The 25,407-nt window shown below is 41.8% G+C and overlaps 1 long non-coding RNA gene and 5 other non-coding genes across 6 annotated transcripts in view; all 6 read left to right on the top strand.

Moving 5' to 3' along the window:
- Nucleotides 1–25,407, top strand: part of LOC132647037 (uncharacterized) — a 178,160-nt gene that overhangs the window by 57,499 nt on the left and 95,254 nt on the right. The gene's annotated exons all lie outside the window — the stretch shown is intronic.
- LOC132647806 (small nucleolar RNA SNORD109A) lies at nt 5,343–5,407 on the top strand. Its single transcript, XR_009586148.1, has one exon. It is a non-coding gene; the product is annotated as a small nucleolar RNA SNORD109A (small nucleolar RNA).
- LOC132647421 (small nucleolar RNA SNORD109A) lies at nt 8,921–8,985 on the top strand. Its single transcript, XR_009585789.1, has one exon. It is a non-coding gene; the product is annotated as a small nucleolar RNA SNORD109A (small nucleolar RNA).
- Nucleotides 12,311–12,375, top strand: LOC132647420 (small nucleolar RNA SNORD109A). Its single transcript, XR_009585788.1, has one exon. It is a non-coding gene; the product is annotated as a small nucleolar RNA SNORD109A (small nucleolar RNA).
- On the top strand, nt 15,895–15,959 carry LOC132647742 (small nucleolar RNA SNORD109A). The gene has a single exon (XR_009586085.1). It is a non-coding gene; the product is annotated as a small nucleolar RNA SNORD109A (small nucleolar RNA).
- Nucleotides 19,465–19,529, top strand: LOC132647772 (small nucleolar RNA SNORD109A). The gene has a single exon (XR_009586115.1). It is a non-coding gene; the product is annotated as a small nucleolar RNA SNORD109A (small nucleolar RNA).

Raw genomic sequence — 25,407 nt, 5'->3', positions numbered from 1 at the left:
GAGGATTTTCTTTTCTGGTCAAATTTGCTGGGTGTTCTGTAGGCCTCATGTATTCTAATTGGCCTCTCCTTTAGCTTGGGGAAATTTTCTTCAATGATTTTGTTGAAAATATTTTCTGGGCCTTGGAGAAGGGAGTCTTCTTTTTCCTCTATACCTATTATTCTTAGGTTTTGTCTTTTCATATTGTCTTGCATTTCTTGGACGGTCTGTGTCAGGAATTTTTCAGATTTAACATTTTCTTTGACAGATACATCGATTTCTTCCATTGTATCTTCTACACCTGAGATTCTTTCTTCCATCTCTTGCAGTCTGTTGGTTATGCTTACCTCTGTAGTTCCTGTTTTCTTCCCTAGATTCTTCCTCTCCATTATTTCTTCCATTTGTGTTTTCTTTAATTTTTCCAATTCTATCTTCAGGTCTTGAGTTGTTTTGTTTACTTCCTTCACCTGTCTGATTGTACTTTCCTGTTTTTCTTTTAGTTCCTTCAACTCTGTTTCTTTCATTTCATTCAGTGTTTTAAGCATTTCCTTTCTAAAGGCCATAAACTGTTTGGCTGCAGCTTCCTCTATTTCTTTACGGATGGCAATATTCTGTTTGAGTTTATCTTCCTCTATGTCTTTACGAATCTTATTTGTTTCCTCTGTTATCATCTTCATGAGCATACTTGTTAGGTCATCTTCTTGGATTTCAGTTATGGTGGGGTGTCCAGGGCTACTTGCCCCTGGGTAACTGGGTTCTGGAGATGCCATATTGCTCTGTCTTTTGTTGCTTGAGCTTTTACGCTGGCCTCTACCCATTGTGTTATCTTAGGAGTTTGGGGTTATTTTCTGGTGGTTCCTGGGGATCCTGTGGTGGAGAGAATCCCCTTTGCAGAAAGCTGGATTTTCCTGAAGGATGTCTTCTCAGCTTTTTGGGTATAGTCCCTGGATGGCTGGTGTTTTTTTCAGGAGTTGCTCACCTCAGGGATATAGACCTGAGTGGTAACTGTGGTCTTTGTTAGTCAAGAGGGTTCTCCTCTCACCCAGGGAAGTCCTGGGGGCAGCTGCCCTGTTTCTGGGTTTCTTGTTGCAAATTTAATGATCAGCTGCTGTGACCCAGTTGGACATCAGGCGCGCCTCAACTGTTTGTGCTTGTGTCTGGAGCACAGCTGAGTGCTGGCGCCTCTGCCCTAATAGACTGCTAGACTTTTTCTAGGGAAGGATTGGGTGATTTAGATCAGTACAGTTTCCTTCCTTCCCCGTGGATTCTCTGGAGACACCGACTCCTAGTGTCTTTTTTTGCCCTGGTGCACACTGCTCAGTGTCCGCCAGCTGGCTGGCCACAGAAATTTGCCTGTGCCTGGAGCACAGCTGTGTGATGGAGGCTCAGTCTCTGCCAGCTGTCTGGTGCGCAGAAACTGCCTGTGTCTGCCTTTGTGGCTTTTGGGAGTCTGAGTGGCTCCCTAAGCTGGGTAATTTTCCGGGGACCTTTTCAGGTTGGGGGTGAGCTGAGTGCTCTGAGATCAGACCCGCCGTTTCTATCTCTGGCGGCGAATCAGGCGCGCAGGCAGGCAGGGCTCTGTGCCGGAACCTGGGTCCCCAGCTCTGGCTCCGGGCTGGCTCCTGGGGTGCCCGTGGAACCCGCCCGAGTCTTTTCCAGGGGATGTCTGGGTGACCTAAGGCCGGTCCCAATCGTTTCCTGTACCCTGGGGTTATCTCTCGACTGAAAATTCCAGTCTCTGATAGTGTGGTGCCCAAGGTTCAGTCTGGGACCGGGACCAGAGACACTATCTTGTGGCTCTGGGCTGGGGCTGGGGCTGGCGGCCGGCAGCCAAGCATCTGGCGGAACCGGGGTCTCTTCCGCGGTTTAGCCGGGTGAGTTAAAAGCTGATTGAATCCCCCACCGTGGGGTATCCTCTCACCTGGGAAACACAATGACTGTGTTTTATGGGCGAGAGTTCTGATTGCTGTTCACTGTGCTGATCCTGCTGTGCTGCTGCTCAGAATGAGAGTCCTCCCGGCGCCGCCATCTTGCCCCTCCTTGCTTTCTATTTTCAAAGAGATAGAAATGATTCCAAGTGATAGGGAGACAACCTTTACTATAGGAGTAGGCACATATATCAGGTAGAGATGACTGTAGGTGCAAATGACGTACTCGAAAAATATGTAAGAACTGATGAATTCGAACGTGCTGCTCATTCCTAGTCTCCGGCGATGTACCCGTGCACATATGTGGTAAAGTGTCAGGAGGGGATTTTAGGGCTCATGCCAGTAGTCCCAAGAATATTGGAGGACAAGGACTGCCCTCGCACTTTACCCAAAGTTGTGTAAAGGCTGACGTATAACTAATAATTAAAGGATCATTCAATTTATATAGAGGGAAAATTGAAACGGTCTTTCCTGCTGGAGGCTGGGTAAATTCTAGATAATAATGGCTAAGTGAGAAGCCAGGGCACCTGTTGGAGACATTCCCTAGTTTTATTGGTGTTCATCATTTATGTCTTAGCTGCCAAAATCTTCCAGAGCATGTTGTGTTTACCTATCTCTCTCTCGCATGGAAACCATCTCAGTTGATCCATCATGAGAAATGACAATTGGGCTTTGCTTTCTGTTATTTGTTGTTGTTGTTTCTGTTTTCCTCCTGGGTACAAAAATCCTCTTATTGCCGCTCTCACACAGATGCAAATCATCTATTCTAACAAAATTTGCGTGTTACCCAAGATCTATGAAAACAACTATTCCTTTATGTAACAAGGAAAGATATTTCTAAAGAACATGTTGCTAGCTGGTAGACCCACAGTCCTGATAATGGATCACATGCGCTAACTCTTCAATGAAACAAGAAAGAACCACACACTGAATCTTCTTAACATCCTCATGATGAACACAATTAATTCAGAACTGACACACACATATATGTATATATATATATATATATATATATATATATATATATATATCTTACTACTAACAGACTTTTACGAAGCTGTAGCATAGGACTCTTGGTAACACTTGCTGGATACACAATTTCTAAAGCCATGGTTGAAGCTTGAATATCCAATCAAGGACATCATGTAATCTCAGATGTGTAGTACAACATACTCGATAAAAAGCAACCCAGTGTATTTGACCACGGGCTAGTCAGTTAGTGCGTAGAAAACATCTTCTTTTCATCAGATTTAACCTGAAGCATGGTAGATGATTCCAACGCTCTTCCAAGTGGAAGACTTGAGTTCCATGAATCGAGACATGGTAACATACATGTAGACAAAAAGGTACCTTTGGATTCCCCTCTCTTCCAAGATGAGGTTGCATGGCAGGGAAGAAATCTAAAGTCAATTATGGAACACTCTGTTGGATAAACAAGGAGAGAATTCCATAAACAGAGGACAAATTTCAATGACATCCTGAAATCTCAAAGATACCATTGGGCTTACTGACTTTCACCTCTGTGCAACTTGGTCGTTTTGACAGTGCTATACGCACTGCTTCTTCTTTGCTTTGTCCAACTTCCTCGCTGCCCACTGAGAGGCGTCCACACTGTGCCTGCTGGCACTGGCAAAGATGCTCTCACAGACAGCTTCTGAGGAAGTCATCAGAAGAAGAGAAATCCTTGCCACAGTGGCTAAAATCTGAGGGGATTGGAAGGGAGGAAATGAATTCAATAGTTGGTTCTGGGAAAGACTGAACGGCTGGCAGACTTGAAGGTCGGGACACTTTAGAAAGTCAAGGTTGCCTAGACGCATTTCCTTTTCTGATAACCTTCATACTTATTATGTTGCAGGCTAAAACTTGGAGAGGTGCTTCCCTTCTGGCAGGACAGGTAAGTGACGCTGCTTCCCATTGTGTCTTTTGTTTGTAGGCAGGCTGCATTCTCGCCTGACGAAATATTTACCTACTGTGTACCAGAAGAGATGAGAATTATTTAACGTCCCTCTCATGGCCAAACAACCTAGGCTTCGTCTTGCCTCTTGATGGTGGAACACTTGCTATGGCCCTGGCATTGTAGGGGACTTAGCTAGGTAGTCCCAACCCAAGCAAGTGACTAGGATATTACCTAATACCATTAGTATTTTGAGGTGCATTTGGAAAACCAACAGTTGGGTAAAGTTATTGGCATATTTGACTTTCTTTTGAAGCTACCATTGAAGCTTCCAATTCTAAATAATATATCCAGAAGTACTAAGAAAAGCTTTCTCCCAGCTCCTTCCCTTATCGACATTCAAGCTCAAAGAATTAAACTCTTATTTCTGCCCTGACAGGTGTGGAACCCAAAGGAAGATGATAGGGTGTTAGGAGTCTAGACCCCTAGAGCACAGAACAATAACCCTCACAAATTTCATCTATCCTTGATCCTCTGGCGTGGATACTAAGAGAGCCACCCATGCGTTTTCACTTCCTTTTAAGTAGCATGGAAACATGCAATCTTGCCCTCTAAAATTCAGGTGAATTGCCATAAAGTTTTCGAAAACCCAAACAGAGCTGACAATGAGCCATATTTATTCTTTTTAGAAATGATTATGGATTATGTTGAGCCAGAAATCTAGTTCTGTCTATTGTCAGAACAAAACAAAACAAAACTAAGAATATTTTTGGTATTAAATGCAACGCCTTCCTTCATCTTGGAAACTGGGTGGTGTTGAGTTCATTTGAAGAAACATGACATGAGAGGTGATACGAAGAGAAGGTTCAGGAATCAGGCACACAGAACCCAACTCCTGTCCCTGTCAATGTCCTGTGGGATACCTGGTGATGTATATGGACCAAAATGTAGCTTGGCCTGTGTGTTGCTTTTTGTTGTCCAAGGAAATATGGAAGGAGCTGGTGGTCATGCGACATATATCACAAAATCCTCCAGAGCATTGACAATTCCAGGAAAACTGGAAGGCTCAATACTGGGCACTGTAAGATGGAGAGGAACATACATGGAAGACAGGGAACAGGAGGAAGAAGTGTAAAGGCGGGTTAACATGAAGAGCATAGAATCAAAACCGCAAATTAGGATGTTAAAAAAATCTTATCTAGATAGGAAAAAAAGTCATTTTGCTTTCTTGAATGTTTTCTCTATTCTTACCAAATCTTTGTTGTAAAGATTAAATACATAAGTTCAGGGAACATTCACAGGTACCCGATTTGGGGGCAGTGACACCCACCAAAGTCAATGTGTTGACCTCTATTTTTCTCCTATGGTGTCAAATGGGAAAGGCTCGTTAATCCTGTCCTCTGTGTTTCCCCAGAACCTTTGACAGAATGAGCTACATGCCTCCTGCACAGTTGTGAACTTCCTTGTCAAGGCCCAGGAGTCTAGCTCTCTGGAGTTTCACTTGGTAGGTGAAAACTCATGTGTTGAGCGAAGGCCTTTCTGGATCTATGATGACAACAGGTCTCTGAGGACGTTGACTGACTTGAACAGATGCGATCTGAGGTCCAGATATGAGGTCCTCGTGAGACCCATGAGGATTTCAGAGCCTGCCTTGCACTCTTCCCTCTTCAGAGAGGATGAGAACTGTGCAGTATGGCATCAGATTCTGAGATTTTTCGAAAAAGGCCTCATAACAGTACCCATACTTGGTTTGATACAATCTTCACTGCTTTCTATTTTCAAAGAGATAGAAATGATTCCAAGTGATAGGGAGACAAGGTTTACTATAGGAGTAGGCACATATATCAGGTAGAGATGACTGTAGGTGCAAATGACGTACTCAAAAAATATGTAAGAACTGATGAAATTGAACGTGCTGCTCATTCCTAGTCTCCAGCAATGTACCCTTGCACATATGTGGTAAAGTGTCAGGAGGGGAGGTTATGGCTCATGCCAGTAGTCCCAAGCATATTGGAGGACAATGACTGCCCTCGTACTTTACCCAAAGTTGTGTAAAGGCTGACGTATAACAAATAATTAAAGGATCATTCAATTTATATAGAGAGAAAATTGAAATGGTCTTTCCTGTTGGAGGCTGGGTAAATTCTAGATAATAATGGCTAGGTGAGAAGCCAGGGCACCTGTTTGAGACATTCCCTAGTTTTATTGGTGTTCATCATTTATGTCTTAGCTGCCAAAATCTTCCAGAGCATGTTGTGTTTACCTATCTCTCTCTCGCATGGAAACCATCTCAGTTGATCCATCATGAGAAATGACAATTGGGCTTTGCTTTCTGTTATTTGTTGTTGTTGTTTCTGTTTTCCTCCTGGGTACATTCATCCTCTTATTGCCGCTCTCACACAGATGCAAATCATCTATTCTAACAAAATTTGCGTGTTACCCAAGATCTATGAAAACAAGTATTCCTTTAAAAAACAAAGGAAAGATATTTCTAAAGAACATGTTGCTAGCTGGTAGAACCACAATCCTGATAATGGATCAGACGCGCTAACTCTCCAATGAAACAAGAAAGAACCACACACTGAATCTTCTTAACATCCTCATGATGAACACAATTAATTCAGAACTGACACACACATATATGTATATATATATATATATATATATATATATATATGTATTTGCTACTAACAGACTTTTACGAAGCTGGAGCATAGGACTCTTGGTAACACTAGTTGGATACACAATTTCTAAAGCCATGGTTGAAGCTTGAATATCCAATCAAGGACATCATGTAATCTCAGATGTGTAGTACAACATATTCTATTAAAAAGCAACCCATGAGTATTTTTCCACGGGCTAGTCAGTTAGTGCGTAGAAAACATCTTCTTTTCATCAGATTTAACCTGAAGCATGGTAGATGATTCCAACGCTCTTCCAAGTGGAAGACTTGAGTTCCATGAATCGAGACATGGTAACATACATGTAGACAAAAAGGTACCTTTGGATTCCCCTCTCTTCCAAGATGAGGTTGCATGGCAGGGAAGAAATCTAAAGTCAATTATGGAACACTCTGTTGGATAAACAAGGAGAGAATTCCATGCACAGAGGACAAATTTCAATGACACCCTGAAATCTCAAAGATACCATTGGGCTTACTGACTTTCACCTCTGTGCAACTTGGTCGTTTTGACTTTGAGAAAGGAGGAGTTAAGAATGACCATACTGCAATGCTATACTCACTGCTTCTTCTTTGCTTTGTCCAACTTCCTCGCTGCCCACTGAGAGGCGTCCACACTGTGCCTGCTGGCACTGGCAAAGATGTTCTCACAGACAGCTTCTGAGGAAATCATCAGAAGAAGAGAAATCCTTGCCACAGTGGCTAAAATCTGAGGGGATTGGAAGGATGGAAATGAATTCAATAGTTGGTTATGGGAAAGACTGAAGAGCTGGCAGACTTGAAGGTCGGGACACTTTAGAATGTCAAGGTTGCCTAGACGCATTTCCTTTTCTGATAACCTTCATACTTATTATGTTGCAGGCTAAAACTTGGAGTAGTGCTTCCCTTCTGACAGGACAGGTAAGTGACGCTACTTCCCATTGTGTCTTTTGTTTGTAGGCAGACTGCATTCTCGCCTGACTAAATATTTACCTACTGTGTACCACTAGAGAAGAGATTTATTTAACGTCCCTCTCATGGCTAAACAACCTAGGCTTCATCTTGCCTCTTGATGGTGGAACACTTGCTATGGCCCTGGCAATGTAGGGGACTTAGCTAGGTAGTCCCAACCCAAGCAAGTGACAAGGATACTACCTAATACCATTAGTATTTTGAGGTGCATTTGGAAAACCAACAGTTGGGTGAAGTTATTGGCATATTTGACTTTCTTTTGAAGCTACCTTTGAAGCTTCCAATTCTAAATAATATATCCAGAAGTACTAAGAAAAGCCTTCTCCCAGCTCCTTCCCTTATCGACATTCAAGCTCAAAGAATTAAACTCTTATTTCTGCCCTGACAGGTGTGGAACCCAAAGGAAGATGATAGGGTGTTAGGAGTCTAGACCCCTAGAGCACAGAACAATAACCCTCACAAATTTCATCTATCCTTGATCCTCTGGTGTGGGTACTAAGAGAGTAACCCATGCGTTTTCACTTCCTTGTAAGTAGCATGGAAACATGCAATCTTGCCCTCTAAAATTCAGGTGAATTGCCATAAAGTTTTCGAAAACCCAAACAGAACTGACAATGAACCATATTTATTCTTTTTATAAATGATTATGCATTATGTTGAGCCAGAAATCTAGTTGTCCATTGTCAGAACAAAACAAAACAAAACTAAGAATATTTTTGGTATTAAATGCAATGCCTTCCTTCATCTTGGAAACTGGGTGGTGTTGAGTTCATTTGAAGAAACATGACATGAGAGGTGATACGAAGAGAAGGTTCAGGAATCAGGCACACAGAACCCAACTCCTGTCCCTTTCAATGTCCTGTGGGATACCTGGTGATGTATATGGACCAAAATGTAGCTTGGCCTGTGTGTTGCTTTTTGTTGTCCAAGGAAATATGGAAGGAGCTGGTGGTCATGCGACATACATCACAAAATCCTCCAGAGCATTGACAATTGCAGGACAACTGGAAGGCTCAATACTGTGCACTGTAAGATGGAGAGGAACATACATGGAAGACAGGGAACAGGAGGAGGAAGTGTAAAGGCGGGTTAACATGAAGAGCATAGAATCAAAACCGCAAATTAGGATGTTGAAAAAATCTTATCTAGATAGGAAAAAAAGTCATTTTGCTTTCTTGAATGTTTTCTCTATTCTTACCAAATCTTTGTTGTAAAGATTAAATACATAAGTTCAGGGAACATTCACAGATACCCGATTTGGGGCCAGTGACACCCACCAAAGGCAATGTGTTGACCTCTATTTTTCTCATATGTTGTCAAAGGGGAAAGGCTCTTTAATCCTATCCTCTGTTTTTCCCCAGAATATTTGACAGAATGAGCTACATGCCTCCTGCACAGTTTTGAACTTCCTTGTCATGGCCCAGGAGTCTAGCTCTTTTTGGTTTCACTTGGTAGGTGAAAACTCATGTGTTGAGCGAAGGCCTTTCTGGATCTATTATGACAACAGGTATCTGAGAACGTTGACTGACTTGAACAGATGCGATCTGAGGTCCAGATATGAGGTCCTCGTTAGACCCATGAGGAGTTCAGAGCCTGCCTTGCAGTCTTCCCTCTTCAGAGAGGATGAGAACTGTGCAGTATGGCATCAGATTCTGAGATTTTTCGAAAAAGGCCTCATAACAGTACCCATACTTGGTTTGATACAATCTTCATTGCTTTCAATTTTCAAAGAGATAGAAATGATTCCAAGGGATAGGGAGACATCCTTTACTATAGGTGTAGGCACATATATCAAGTAGAGATGACTGTAGGTGCAAATGACGTACTCAAAAAATATGTAAGAACTGATGAATTCGTACCTGCTGCTCATTCCTAGTCTCCGGCGATGTACCCTTGCACATATGTGGTAAAGTGTCAGGAGGGGAGGTTAGGGCTTATGCCAGTAGTCCCAAGAATATTGGAGGACAATGACTGCCCTCGCACTTTACCCAAAGTTGTGTAAAGGCTGACGTATAACTAATAATTAAAGGATGATTCAATTTAAATTGAGCGAAAATTGAAATGGTCTTTCCTGTTGGAGGCTGGGTAAATTCTAGATAATAATGGCTAGGTTAGAAGCCAGGGCACCTGTTTGAGACATTCCCTAGTTTTATTGGTGTTCATCATTTATGTCTTAGCTGCCAAAATCTTCCAGAGCATGTTGTGTTTACCTATCTCTCTCTCGCATGGAAACCATCTCAGTTGATCCATCATGAGAAATGACAATTGGGCTTTGCTTTCTGTTATTTGTTGTTGTTGTTTCTGTTTTCCTCCTGGGTACATTCATCCTCTTATTGCCGCTCTCACACAGATGCAAATCATCTATTCTAACAAAATTTGCGTGTTACCCAAGATCTATGAAAACAAGTATTCCTTTAAAAAACAAAGAAAAGATATTTCTAAAGAACATGTTGCTAGCTGGTAGACCCACAATCCTGATAATGGATCAGACGCGCTAACTCTCCAATGAAACAAGAAAGAACCACACACTGAATCTTCTTAACATCCTCATGATGAACACAATTAATTCAGAATTGACACACACATATATGTATATATATATATATATATATATATATATATATATATATATGTATCTTGCTACTAACAGACTTTTACGAAGCTGGAGCATAGGACTCTTGGTAACACTAGTTGGATACACAATTTCTAAAGCCATGGTTGAAGCTTGAATATCCAATCAAGGACATCATGTAATCTCAGATGTGTAGTACAACATACTTGATAAAAAGCAACCCATGTGTATTTGACCACGGGCTAGACAGTTAGTGCGTAGAAAACATCTTATTTTCATCAGATTTAACCTGAAGCATGGTAGATGATTCCAACGCTCTTCCAAGTGGAAGACTTGAGTTCCATGAATCGAGACATGGTAACATACATGTAGACAAAAAGGTACCTTTGGATTCCCCTCTCTTCCAAAATGAGGTTGCATGGCAGGGAAGAAATCTAAAGTCAATTATGGAACACTCTGTTGGATAAACAAGGAGAGAATTCCATGCACAGAGGACAAATTTCAATGACACCCTGAAATCTCAAAGATACCATTGGGCTTACTGACTTTCACCTCTGTGCAACTTGGTCGTTTTGACTTTGAGAAAGGAGGAGTTAAGAATGACCATACTGCAATGCTATACTCACTGCTTCTTCTTTGCTTTGTCCAACTTCCTCGCTGCCCACTGAGAGGCGTCCACACTGTGCCTGCTGGCACTGGCAAAGATGCTCTCACAGACAGCTTCTGAGGAAGTCATCAGAAGAAGAGAAATCCTTGCCACAGTGGCTAAAATCTGAGGGGATTAGAAGGATGGAAATGAATTCAATAGTTGGTTCTGGGAAAGACTGAAGAGCTGGCAGACTTGAAGGTCGGGACACTTTAGAATGTCAAGGTTGCGTAGACGCATTTCCTTTTCTGATAACCTTCATACTTATTATGTTGCAGGCTAAAACTTGGAGAGGTGCTTCCCTTCTGGCAGGACAGGTAAGTGACGCTGCTTCCCATTGTGTCTTTTGTTTGTAGGCAGGCTGCATTCTCGCCTGACTAAATATTTACCTACTGTGTACCACTAGAGAAGAGATTTATTTAACGTCCCTCTCATGGCTAAACAACCTAGGCTTCATCTTGCCTCTTGATGGTGGAACACGTACTATGGCCCTGGCAATGTAGGGGACTTAGCTAGGTAGTCCCAACCCAAGCAAGTGACAAGGATACTACCTAATACAATTAGTATTTTGAGGTGCATTTGGAAAACCAACAGTTGGGTGAAGTTATTGGGATATTTGAATTTCTTTTGAAGCTACCATTGAAGCTTCCAATTCTACATAATATATCCAGAAGTACTAAGAAAAGCCTTCTCCCAGCTCCTTCCCTTATCGACATTCAAGCTCAAAGAATTAAACTCTTATTTCTGCCCTGACAGGTGTGGAACCCAAAGGAAGATGATAGGGTGTTAGGAGTCTAGACCCCTAGAGCACAGAACAATAACCCTCACAAATTTCATCTATCCTTGATCCTCTGGCGTGGATACTAAGAGAGTAACCCATGCGTTTTCACTTCCTTGTAAGTAGCATGGAAACATGCAATCTTGCCCTCTAAAATTCAGGTGAATTGCCATAAAGTTTTCGAAAACCCAAACAGAACTGACAATGAACCATATTTATTCTTTTTATAAATGATTATGCATTATGTTGAGCCAGAAATCTAGTTGTCCATTGTCAGAACAAAACAAAACAAAACTAAGAATATTTTTGGTATTAAATGCAATGCCTTCCTTCATCTTGGAAACTGGGTGGTGTTGAGTTCATTTGAAGAAACATGACATGAGAGGTGATACGAAGAGAAGGTTCAGATATCAGGCACACAGAACCCAACTCCTGTCCCTTTCAATGTCCTGTGGGATACCTGGTGATGTATATGGACCAAAATATAGCTTGGCCTGTGTGTTGCTTTTTGTTGTCCAAGGAAATATGGAAGGAGCTGGTGGTCATGCGACATACATCACAAAATCCTCCAGAGCATTGACAATTGCAGGACAACTGGAAGGCTCAATACTGGGCACTGTAAGATGGAGAGGAACATTCACAGGTACCCGATTTGGGGCCAGTGACACCCACCAAAGACAATGTGTTGACCTCTATTTTTCTCATATGGTGTCAAAGGGGAAAGGCTCTTTAATCCTACCCTCTGTGTTTCCCCAGAATCTTTGACAGAATGAGCTACATGCCTCCTGCACAGTTTTGAACTTCCTTGTCATGGCCCAGGATTCTAGCTCTTTGGGGTTTCACTTGGTAGGTGAAAACTCATGTGTTGAGCGAAGGCTTTATGGATCTATTATGACAACAGGTATCTGAGAACGTTGACTGACTTGAACAGATGCGATCTGAGGTCCAGATATGAGGTCCTCGTTAGACCCATGATGAGTTCAGAGCCTGCCTTGCACTCTTCCCTCTTCAGAGAGGATGAGAACTGTGCAGTATGGCATCAGATTCTGAGATTTTTCGAAAAAGGCCTCATAACAGTACCCATACTTGGTTTGATACAATCTTCATTGCTTTCTATTTTCAAAGAGATAGAAATGATTCCAAGGGATAGGGAGACAACCTTTACTATACGTGTAGGCACATATATCAAGTAGAGATGACTGTAGGTGCAAATGACGTACTCAAAAAATATGTAAGAACTGATGAATTCGTACGTGCTGCTCATTCCTAGTCTCCGGCGATGTACCCTTGCACATATGTGGTAAAGTGTCAGGAGGGGAGGTTAGGGCTCATGCCAGTAGTCCCAAGAATATTGGAGGACAATGACTGCCCTCGCACTTTACCCAAAGTTGTGTAAAGGATGACGTATAACTAATAATTAAAGGATGATTCAATTTAAATAGAGGGAAAATTGAAATGGTCTTTCCTGTTGGAGGCTGGGTAAATTCTAGATAATAATGGCTAGGTGAGAAGCCAGGGCACCTGTTTGAGACATTCCCTAGTTTTATTGGTGTTCATCATTTATGTCTTAGCTGCCAAAATCTTCCAGAGCATGTTGTGTTTACCTATCTCTCTCTCAAATGGAAACCATCTCAGTTGATCCATCATGAGAAATGACAATTGGGCTTTGCTTTCTGTTATTTGTTGTTGTTGTTTCTGTTTTCCTCCTGGGTACATTCATCCTCTTATTGCCGCTCTCACACAGATGCAAATCATCTATTCTAACAAAATTTGCGTGTTACCCAAGATCTATGAAAACAACTATTCCTTCATGAAACAAGGAAAGATATTTCTAAAGAACATGTTGCTAGCTGGTAGATCTACAATCCTGATAATGGATCAGAGGTGCTAACTCTCCAATGAAACAAGAAAGAACCACACACTGAATCTTCTTAACATCCTCATGATGAACACAATTAATTCAGAACTGACACACACATACATGTATATATATATATATATATATATATATATATATATATATATATATATCTTACTACTAACAGACTTTTACGAAGCTGGAGCATAGGACTCTTGGTAACACTTGCTGGATACACAATTTCTAAAGCCATGGTTGAAGTTTGAATATCCAAACAAGGACATCATGTAATCTCAGATGTGTAGTACAACATACTCGATAAAAAGCAACCCATGTGTATTTGACCACGGGCTAGTCAGTTAGTGTGTAGAAAACATCTTCTTTTCATCAGGTTTAACCTGAAGCATGGTAGATGATTCCAACGCTCTTCCAAGTGGAAGACTTGAGTTCCATGAATCGAGACATGGTAACATACATGTAGACAAAAAGGTACCTTTGGATTCCCCTCTCTTCCAAGATGAGGTTGCATGGCAGGGAAGAAATCTAAAGTCAATTATGGAACACTCTGTTGGATAAAGAAGGAGAGAATTCCATGCACAGAGGACAAATTTCAATGACACCCTGAAATCTCAAAGATACCATTGGGCTTACTGACTTTCACCTCTGTGCAACTTGGTCGTTTTGACTTTGAGAAAGGAGGAGTTAAAAATGACCATACTGCAATGCTATACTCACTGCTTCTTCTTTGCTTTGTCCAACTTCCTCGCTGCCCACTGAGAGGCGTCCACACTGTGCCTGCTGGCACTGGCAAAGATGCTCTCACAGACAGCTTCTGAGGAAGTCATCAGAAGAAGAGAAATCCTTGCCACAGTGGCTAAAATCTGAGGGGATTGGAAGGGAGGAAATGAATTCAATAGTTGGTTCTGGGAAAGACTGAACTGCTGGCAGACTTGAAGGTCGGGACACTTTAGAAAGTCAAGGTTGCCTAGACGCATTTCCTTTTCTGATAACCTTCATACTTATTATGTTGCAGGCTAAAACTTGGAGAGGTGCTTCCCTTCTGGCAGGACAGGTAAGTGACGCTGCTTCCCATTGTGTCTTTTGTTTGTAGGCAGGCTGCATTCTCGCCTGACGAAATATTTACCTACTGTGTACCAAGAGATGAGAATTATTTAACGTCCCTCTCATGGCTAAACAACCTAGGCTTCGTCTTGCCTCTTGATGGTGGAACTCTTGCTATGGCCCTGGCATTGTAGGGGACTTAGCTAGGTAGTCCCAACCCAAGCAAGTGACAAGGATACTACCTAATACCATTAGTATTTTGAGGTGCATTTGGAAAACCAACAGTTGGGTGAAGTTATTGGCATATTTGACTTTCTTTTGAAGCTACCATTGAAGCTTCCAATTCTAAATAATATATCCAGAAGTACTAAGAAAAGCCTTCTCCCAGCTCCTTCCCTTATGGACATTCAAGCTCAAAGAATTAAACTCTTCTTTCTGCCCTGACAGGTGTGGAACCCAAAGGAAGATGATAGGGTGTTAGGAGTCTAGACGCCTAGAGCACAGAACAATAACCCTCACAAATTTCATGTATCCTTGATCCTCTGGCGTGGATACTAAGAGAGCAACCCATGCGTTTTCACTTCCTTGTTAGTAGCATGGAAACATGCAATCTTGCCCTCTAAAATTCAGGTGAATTGCCATAAAGTTTTCGAAAACCCAAACAGAGCTGACAATGAACCATATTTATTCTTTTTATAAATGATTATGGATTATGATGAGCCAGAAATCTAGTTGTCCATTGTCAGAACAAAACAAAACAAAACTAAGAATATTTTTGGTATTAAATGCAATGCCTTCCTTCATCTTCGAAACTGGGTGGTGTTGAGTTCATTTGAAGAAATATGACATGAGAGGTGATACGAAGAGAAGGTTCAGGAATCAGGCACACAGAACCCAACTCTTGTCCCTGTAAATGTCCTGTGGGATACCTGGTGATGTATATGGACCAAAATGTAGCTTGGCCTTTGTGTTGCTTTTTTTTGTCCAAGGAAATATGGAAGGAGCTGGTGGTCATGCGACATACATCACAAAATCCTCCAGAGCATTGACAATTCCAGGACAACTGGAAGGCTCAATACTGGGCACTGTAAGATGGAGAGGAACATACATGGAAGACAGGGAACAGGAGGAGGAAGTGTAAAGGCGGGTTAACATGAAGAGCATAGAATCAAAACCGCAAATTAGGATGTTGAAAAAATCTTATCTAGATAGGAAAAAAGTCATTTTGCTTTCTTGAATGTTTTCTCTATTCTTACCAAATCTTTGTTGTAAAGATTAAATACATAAATTCAAGGAACATTCACAGGTACCCGATTTGGGGCCAGTGACACCCACCAAAGGCAATGTGTTGAACTCTATTTTTCTCATATGGTGTCAAAGGGGAAAGGCTCTTTAATCCTGTCCTCTGTGTTTCCCCAGAACCTTTGACAGAATGAGCTACATGCCTCCTGCAGAGTTTTGAACTTCCTTGTCAAGGCCCAGGAGTCTAGCTCTCTGGGGTTTCACTTGGTAGGTAAAAACTCATGTGTTGAGCAAAGGCCTTTCTGGATCTATGATGACAACAGGTATCTGAGGACGTTGACTGACTTGAACAGATGCGATCTGAGGTCCAGATATGAGGTCCTCGTGAGACCCATGAGGAGTTCAGAGCCTGCCTTGCACTCTTCCCTCTTCAGAGAGGATGAGAACTGTGCAGTATGGCATCAGATTCTGAGATTTTTCGAAAAAGGCCTCATAACAGTACCCATACTTGGTTTGATACAATCTTCATTGCTTTCTATTTTCAAAGAGATAGAAATGATTCCAATTGATAGGGAGACAACCTTTACTATAGGAGTAGGCACATATATCAGGTAGAGATGACTGTAGGTGCAAATGACGTACTCAAAAAATATGTAAGAACTGATGAATTAGAACGTGCTGCTCATTAATAGTCTCCGGCGATGTACCCTTGCACATATGTGGTAAAGTGTCAGGAGGGGAGGTTAGGGCTCATGCCAGTAGTCCCAAGAATATTGGAGGACAATGACTGACCTCGCACTTTTCCCAAAGTTGTGTAAAGGCTGATGTATAACTAATAATTAAAGGATCATTCAATTTATATAGAGGGAAAATTGAAATGATCTTTCCTGTTGGAGGCTGGGTAAATTCTAGATAATAATGGCTAGGTGAGAAACCAGGGCACCTGTTTGAGACATTCCCTAGTTTTATTGGTGTTCATCATTTATGCCTTAGCTGCCAAAATCTTCCAGAGCATTTTGTGTTTACCTATATCTTTCTCGCATGGAAACCATCTCAGTTGATCCATCATGAGAAATGACAATTGGGCTTTGCTTTCTGTTATTTGTTGTTGTTGTTTCTGTTTTCCTCCTGGGTACATTCATCCTCTTATTGCCGCTCTCACACAGATGCAAATCATCTATTCTAACAAAATTTGCGTGTTACCCAATATCTATGAAAACAACTAATCCTTTATGAAACAAGGAAAGATATTTCTAAAGAACATATTACTAGCTGGTAGACCCACAATCCTGATAATGGATCAGATGCGCTAACTCTCCAATGAAACAAGAAAGAACCACACACTGAATCTTCTTAACATCCTCATGATGAACACAATTAATTCAGAACTGACACACACATATATGTATATATATATATATATCTTGCTACTAACAGACTTTTATGAAGCTGGAGTATAGGACTCTTGGTAACTCTTGCTGGATACACAATTTCTACAACCATGGTTGAAACTTGAATATCCAATCAAGGACATCATGTAATCTCAGATGTGTAGTACAACATACTCTATTAAAAAGCAACCCATGAGTATTTGCCCACAGGCTAGTCAGTTAGTGCCTATAAAACATCTTCTTTTCATCAGATTTAACCTGAAGCATGGTAGATGATTCCAACGCTCTTCCAAGTGGAAGACTTGAGTTCCATGAATCTAGACATGGTAACATACATGTAGACAAAAAGGCACCTTTGGATTCCCCTCTCTTCCAAGATGAGGTTGCATGGCATGGAAGAAATCTAAAGTCAATTATGGAATACTCTGTTGGATAAACAAGGAAAGAATTCCATGCACAGAGGATAAATTTCAATGAAACCCTGAAATCTCAAAGATACCATAGGGCTTACTGACTTTCACCTCTGTGCAACGTGTTCGTTTTGACTTTGAGAAACGAGGAGGAGTTAAGAATGACCATACTGCAATGCTATAGGCAGTGCCTCTACTTTGCTTTGTTGAACTTCCTTGCTGCCCACTGAGAGGCGTCCACACTGTGTCTGCTGGCACTGGCAAAGATGCACTCACAGACAGCTTTTGAGGAAGCCATCAGAAGAAGAGAAATTTTTGCCCCAGTGGCTAAAATCTGAGGGGATTGGAAGGGAGGAAATGAATTCAATAGTTGGTTCTGGGAAATACTGAACGGCTGGCAGACTTGAAGGTCGGGACACTTTAGAAAGTCAAGGTTGCCTAGACGCCTTTCCTTTTCTGATAACCTTCATACTTATTATGTTGCAGGCTAAAACTTGGAGAGGTGCTTCCCTTCTGGCAGGACAGGTAAGCAGTGACGCTGCTTCCCATGTTGTCTTTTGTTTGTAGGCAGGCTGCAGTCTCGGCTGACTAAATATTTACCTACTGTGTACCTCTAAAGATGAGAATCATTTGACGTCCCTCTTATGGCTAAACAACCTAGGCTTCATCTTGCCTCTTGCTGGTGGAACACTTGTTATGGCCCTGGCATTGTAGGGGACTTAGCTAGGTAGTCCCAACCCAAGCAAGTGACAAGGATACTACCTAATACCATTAGTATGTTGATGTGCATTTGGAAAACCATTAGTTGGGTGAAGTTATTGGACTATGTGACTTTCTTTTGTAGCTACCCTTGAAGCTTCCAATTCTAAATAATATATCCAGAAGTACTAAGAAAAGCCTTCTCCCAGCTCCTTCATTATGGACATTCAAGCTCAAAGAATTAAACTCTTCTTTCTGCCCTGACAGGTGTGGAACCCAAAGGAAGATGATAGGGTGTTAGGAGTCTAGACCCCTAGAGGACAGAACAATAACCCTCACAAATTTCATCTATCCTTGATCCTCTGGCGTGGATACTAAGAGAGCCACCCATGCGTTTTCACGTCCTTGTAAGTAGCATGGAAACTTGCAATCTTGCCCTCTAAAATTCAGGTGAATTGCCATAAAGTTTTCGCAGGACCAAACAGAGCTGACAATGAACCATAATTATTCTTTTTATAAATGATTATGGATTATGTTGAGCCAGAAATCTAGTTGTCCATTGTCAGAAAAATCAAAACAAAACAAAACAAAACGAAGAATATTTTTGGTATTAAATGCAATGCCTTCCTTCATCTTGGAAACTGGGTGGATTTTAGTTCATTTGAAGAAACATGACATGAGAGGTGATAAGAAGAGAAGGTTCAGGAATCAGGAACACAGAACCCAACTCCTGTCCCTGTCAATGTCCTCTGGGATACCTGGAAAAGTATATGGACCAAAATGTAGCTTGGCTTGTCAGTTCCAATTTGTTGTCCAAGGAAATATGGAACGAGCTGGTGGTCATGTGACATACATCACAAAATCCTCCAGAGCATTGACAATTGCAGGACAACTGGAAGGCTCAATACTGGGCACTGTAAGATGGAGAGGAACATACATAGAAGAAAGGAACAGGAGGAGGAATCCTAAAGTAGGGTTAAGAGGAAGAGCATAGAATCAAAACCGCAAATTAGGATGTTGAAAAAATCTTATCTAGATAGGAACAAAGTCATTTTGCTTACTTGAATGTTTTCTCTATTCTTACCAAAATCTCTGTTGTAAAGATTAAGTACATAATTTCAGGGAACATTCACAGCTACCCGATTTGGGGCCAGTGACACCCACCAAATGCAATGTTTTGACCTCTATTTTTCTCATATGGTGTTAGAGGGGAAAGGCTCTTCAATCCTGTCACTGTCTTTCCCCACCACCTTTGACAGAATGAGCTACATGCCTCCTGCACAGTTTTGAACTTCCTTGTCAAGGCCCAGGAGTCTAGCTCTCTGGGGTTTCACTTGGTAGGTGAAAACTCATGTGTTGAGCGAAGGCCTTTCTGGATCTGTGATGACAACAGGTATCTGAGGACGTTGACTGACTTGAGCAGATGTAATCTGAGGTCCAGATATGAGGACCTTGTGAGACCCATGAGGATTTCAGAGCCTGCCTGGCACTCTTCCCTCTTCAGAGAGGATGAGAACTGTGCAGTTTGGCATCAGATTCTGAGATTTTTCGAAAAAGGCCTCATAACAGTACCCATACTTGGTTTGATACATTCTTCATTGCTTTCTATTTTCAAAGAGATTGAAATGATTCCAAGTGATAGGGAGACAGCCGTTACTATAGGAGTAGGCACATATATCAGGTAGAGATGACTCTAGGTGCAAATGATATACTCAAAAAATTTCTAAGAACTGATGAATTCGAACGTGGTGCTCATTCCTAGTCTCGGTCGATGTACCCTTGCACATATGTGGTAAAGTGTCAGGAGCGGATTTTATGGCTCATGCCAGTAGTCCCAAGAATATTGGAGGACAATGACTGCCCTCGCTCTTTACCCAAAGTTGTGTAAAGGCTGACGTATAACAAATAATTCCAGGATCATTCAATTTATATAGAGGGAAAATTGAAATGGTCTTTCCTGTTGGAGACTGGGTAAATTCTAGATAATAATGGCTAGGTGATAAGCCAGGGCACCTGTTTGAGACATTCCCTAGTTTTATTGATGTTCTTCAATTATGTCTTAGCTGCCAAAATCTTCCAGAGCATGTTGTGTTTACCTATCTCTCTCTCTCGCATGGAAACCATCTCAGTTGATCCATCATGGAAATGACAATTGGGCTTTGCTTTCTGATATTTCTTGTTGTTGTTTCTGTTTTCCATCTGCGTACATTCTTCCTCTTATTGCAGCTCTCACATAGATGCACAACATTTCTTCTAACAAAATTTGGTGTTACCCAAGATCTATGAAAACAACTATTCCTTTAAAAAACAAGGAAAGATATTTCTAAAGAACATGTTGCTAGCTGGTAGACCCACAGTCCTGATAAGGGAGCAGACATGCTAACTCTCCACTGAAACAAGAACGAACCACACACTGAATCTTCTTAATATCCTCATGATGAACATAATTAATTCAGAACTGACACACACACACACACAGATATATATATATATATATATATATATATATATATATATATATATCTTACTACTAACAGACTTTTAGGAAGCAGGAGGATAGGACTCTTGGTAACTCTTGCTGGATACACAATTTCTACAACCATGGTTGAAACTTGAATATCCAATCAAGGACATCATGTAATCTCAGATATGTAGTACAACATACTCTATTAAAAAGCAACCCATGAGTATTTGCCCACAGGCTAGTCAGTAAGTGCGTATAAAACATCTTCTTTTCATCAGATTTAACCTGAAGCATGGTAGATGATTCCAACGCTCTTCCAAGTGGAAGACTTGAGTTCCATGAATCGAGACATGGTAACATACATGTAGACAAAAAGGCACCTTTGGGTTCCCCTTTCTTCCAAGATCAGGTTGCATGGCATGGAAGAAATCTAAAGTCAATTATGGAATACTCTGTTGGATAAACAAGGAAAGAATTCCATGCACAGAAGATAAATTTCAATGACACCCTGAAATCTCAAAGATACCATAGGGCTTACTGACTTTCACCTCTGTGCAACTTGTTCGTTTTGACTTTGAGAAACGAGGAGGAGTTAAGAATGACCATACTGCAATGCTATAGGCAGTGCCTCTTCTTTGCTTTGTTGAACTTCCTTGCTGCCCACTGAGAGGCATCCACACTGTGTCTGCTGGCACTGGCAAAGATGCTCTCACAGACAGCTTTTGAGGAAGCCATCAGAAAAAGAGAAATTTTTGCCCCAGTGGCTAAAATCTGAGGGGATTGGAAGGGAGGAAATGAATTCAATAGTTGGTTCTGGGAAATAATGAACGGCTGGCAAACTTGAAGGTTCGGACACTTTAGAAAGTCAAGGTTGCCTAGACGCATTTCCTTTTCTGATAAACTTCATACTTATTATGTTGCTGGCTAAAACTTGGAGAGGTGCTTCCCCTCTGGCAGTAAGCAGTGACGCTGCTTCCCATGGTGTCTTTTGTTTGTAGGCAGGCTGCAGTCTCGGCTGACTAAATATTTACCTACTGTATACCTCTAGAGATGAGAATCATTTGACTTCCCTCTTATGGCTAAACAACCTAGGCTTCATCTTGCCTCTTGCTGGTGGAACACTTGTTATGGCCCTGGCATTGTAGGGGACTTAGCTAGGTAGTCCCAACCCAAGCAAGTGACAAGGATACTACCTAATACCATTAGTATGTTGATGTGCATTTGGAAAACCATTAGTTGGGTGAAGTTATTGGACTATGTGACTTTCTTTTGTAGCTACCCTTGAAGATTCCAATTCTAAATAATATATCCAGAAGTACTAAGAAAAGCCTTCTCCCAGCTCCTTCCCTTATGGACATTCAAGCTCAAAGAATTAAACTCTTCTTTCTGCCCTGACAGGTGTGGAACCCAAAGGAAGATGATAGGGTGTTAGGAGTCTAGACCCCTAGAGGACAGAACAATAACCCTCACAAATTTCATCTATCCTTGATCCTCTGGCGTGGATACTAAGAGAGCAACCCATGCGTTTTCACGTCCTTGTAAGTAGCATGGAAACTTGCAATCTTGCCCTCTAAAATTCAGGTGAATTGCCATAAAGTTTTCGCAGCCCCAAACAGAGCTGACAATGAACCATAATTATTCTTTATATAAATGATTATGGATTATGTTGAGCCAGAAATCTAGTTGTCCATTGTCGGAAAAATCAAAACAAAACAAAACAAAACGAAGAATATTTTTGGTATTAAATGCAATGCCTTCCTTCATCTTGGAAACTGGGTGGATTTGAGTTCATTTGAAGAAACATGACATGAGAGGTGATAAGAAGAGAAGGTTCAGGAATCAGGAACACAGAACCCAACTCCTGTCCCTGTCAATGTCCTGTGGGATACCTGGTGATGTATATGGACCAAAATGTAGCTTGGCTTGTGTGTTCAAATTTGTTGTCCAAGGAATTATGGAACGAGCTAGTGATCATGTGCCACCTTTGGAATCCCTTCTCTTCCAAGATGAGGTTGCATGGCAGGGAAGAAATCTAAAGTCAATTATGGAACACTCTGTTGGATAAACATGAGAGAATTCCATGCACAGAGGACAAATTTCAATGACACCCTGAAATCTCAAAGATACCATAGGGCTTACTGACTTTCACCTCTGTGCAACTTGTTCATTTTGACTTTGAGAAACCAGGAGTTAAGAATGACCATACTGTACAGTATGACTCATGGCTAATGCCCTGGTGGTAGCTCCAACAGCTGTCAATGAGATGGTAGTAACAATGGTGGCTGTAGTTCCAAGATCCCTTTTCTGTCTGAAGAGAGTCATAGCGTGAGGGGCATCAATGGGCACAGGCACCCAGCGAGGCATGCGAGTAACCAGGGCATACCTAAATTTACTAGCATTCCAGCATTGGGCAAAAAAGCAAGTATCATTACCACAATTACTTGACTCTATCTGGCTAATAATGAATAAAACTGGGGGATATAGACAAACAGGTGTGGGCTTATAGGAAATATTATGAGAAGCCTTAACCCCTCGTTGGAACATCCTGCGTCAGTTCTAGAACTAGCAGTGGTGGTGTCCGAGGTCTGAGTAAGTTCAGGAGACCATTGCCCCCAGGGGCGAGACGTGCTCCATGCCAATTGACTAACTCCATGTTTTCCTCCAATTTTGAAATTCATTTAAGGTTATTAAATTATTTTTTTCCTTTTTTCTTAAATTTTTCATCAATTACACTTTATTCATTCTGCATCACCCCATTAGCCCCTCCCTCCTCTCCTCCCAATCCCAACCTCCCTCCTCCCTCTGCTTGCATGCCACTCCCCAAGTCCACTAATAGGGGAGGATCTCCTCTCCTTTCTTATTGTAGTCTGTCAGTTCAGACCCTGAATAATCATTAAGCCAATGTAGCTCATGCCTTTGTTGTACATAAAGGAATTAATGCTCAACTAAAAGGAAGCTTGATGGTGTTCAATCAGAGGATTGACCTCTTGTAGGAGCAAATAGATACCCTATGGCATCAACCTGGCTCAACCTGGCTGTCAATGAAAGTATGCTGGACTTTGTGTCACTAGCATACAACATGAGAATTTTTCCTGTGCTGCAAATCTGTCTAAACAATTGTCGAGCTATATTTTAGATAATTGGACTGGAGAATTCGATACTACGATGGAGCAGCTGAGAGTGGCCATTGTCACAGTAAATTCTACCAGAGTGGTCGCACGACTAGCCACAGGATTATCAACATGGATTGCTGCAGCAATGAACCATCTGAAGGAATGGGCGGGCATGAGAGTGTTAGCAGGCCTTCTGGTGTTGGTCTCCTTGGTTTGCCTGTGGTATATATGCAAGATTAGAGTCTCACAACAGTGTGATGCAGCCATGATCATTCAGGCCTTTACAGCCATGAAGCAGGACATTCCCCCAAGCATGGTTGGATACCATAAAAAGCTAAAATGATAAGCTCAGGATGCGAGGCTAAGCACTGCACTCAGGGTCAGCCGCTTTGGACCCAGAGAAGAGCATGTCTGATTGGATGCAGGTTGATGCCCCAGGTCCCGCCTCTGAGAAAAAGGTATCGGACGGGTCTGATGCTCTTTGGGTGGATGACACCTAAATGAACATCTGTACAAAGTCCCAATTTATTTCTAATATCAGAGATCAGACCTCTACTCTTGCCTGATGCGTCTAAAACAAAAAGGGGGAACTGTAGAGAGCTGCGGAATGCTATGCCTTAAAGATGGAGCTGGTTTCCGCCTTTCACCTTCCTGATGGTGAGTGCTCTCTGTCACGAACAACTCCACATTTGGCTAAGGCCGAGGATCTGGCTTGCTTCCATGTATGTGGACCTATCTGCATTGCCCCCGTGGCACGCCTGGGTTGGCTACCCAGAGGCTATTTAAGCTGTGGGCTGACTTTCCCCAGGGCCCGAGGATTCTTCAATGTTCCTGAATAAACAGCATTGAAAAAAAAAAAAAAAAAAGAATGACCATACTGCAATGCTATAGGCAGTGCCTCTTCTTTGCTTTGTCCAACTTCCCTGCTGCCCACTGAGAGGCGTCCACACTGTGTCTGCTGGCACTGGCAAAGATGCTCTCACAGACAGCTTCTGAGGAAGTCATCAGAAGAAGAGAAATCCTTGCCACAGTGGCTAAAATCTGAGGGGATTGGAAGGGAGGAAATGAATTCAATAGTTGGTTCTGGGAAAGACTGAACTGCTGGCAGACTTGAAGGTCGGGACACTTTAGAAAGTCAAGGTTGCCTAGACGCATTTCCTTTTCTGATAACCTTTATACTTATTATGTTGTAGGCTAAAACTTGGAGAGGTGCTTCCCTTCTGGCAGGACAGGTAAGTGACGCTGCTTCCCATTGTGTCTTTTGTTTGTAGGCAGGCTGCATTCTCGCCTGACGAAATATTTACCTACTGTGTACCACAAGAGATGAGAATTATTTAACGTCCCTCTCATGGCTAAACAACCTAGGCTTCGTCTTGCCTCTTGATGGTGGAACACTTGCTATGGCCCTGGCATTGTAGGGGACTTAGCTAGGTAGTTCCAACCCAAGCAAGTGACAAGGATATTACCTAATACCATTAGTATTTTGAGGTGCATTTGGAAAACCAACAGTTGGGTAAAGTTATTGGCATATTTGACTTTCTTTTGAAGCTACCATTGAAGCTTCCAATTCTAAAAAATATATCCAGAAGTACTAAGAAAAGCTTTCTCCCAGCTCCTTCCCTTATCGACATTCATGCTCAAAGAATTAAACTTTTATTTCTGCCCTGACAGGTGTGGAACCCAAAGGAAGATGATAGGGTGTTAGGAGTCTAGACCCCTAGAGCACAGAACAATAACCCT

Source organism: Meriones unguiculatus, chromosome 14, assembly GCF_030254825.1.
Source record: "Meriones unguiculatus strain TT.TT164.6M chromosome 14, Bangor_MerUng_6.1, whole genome shotgun sequence".
NCBI classification, from domain to species: domain Eukaryota; kingdom Metazoa; phylum Chordata; class Mammalia; order Rodentia; family Muridae; genus Meriones; species Meriones unguiculatus.
Note: the sequence above shows the minus strand (reverse complement) of the source record. Positions and strands in the feature narration are given on the sequence as shown.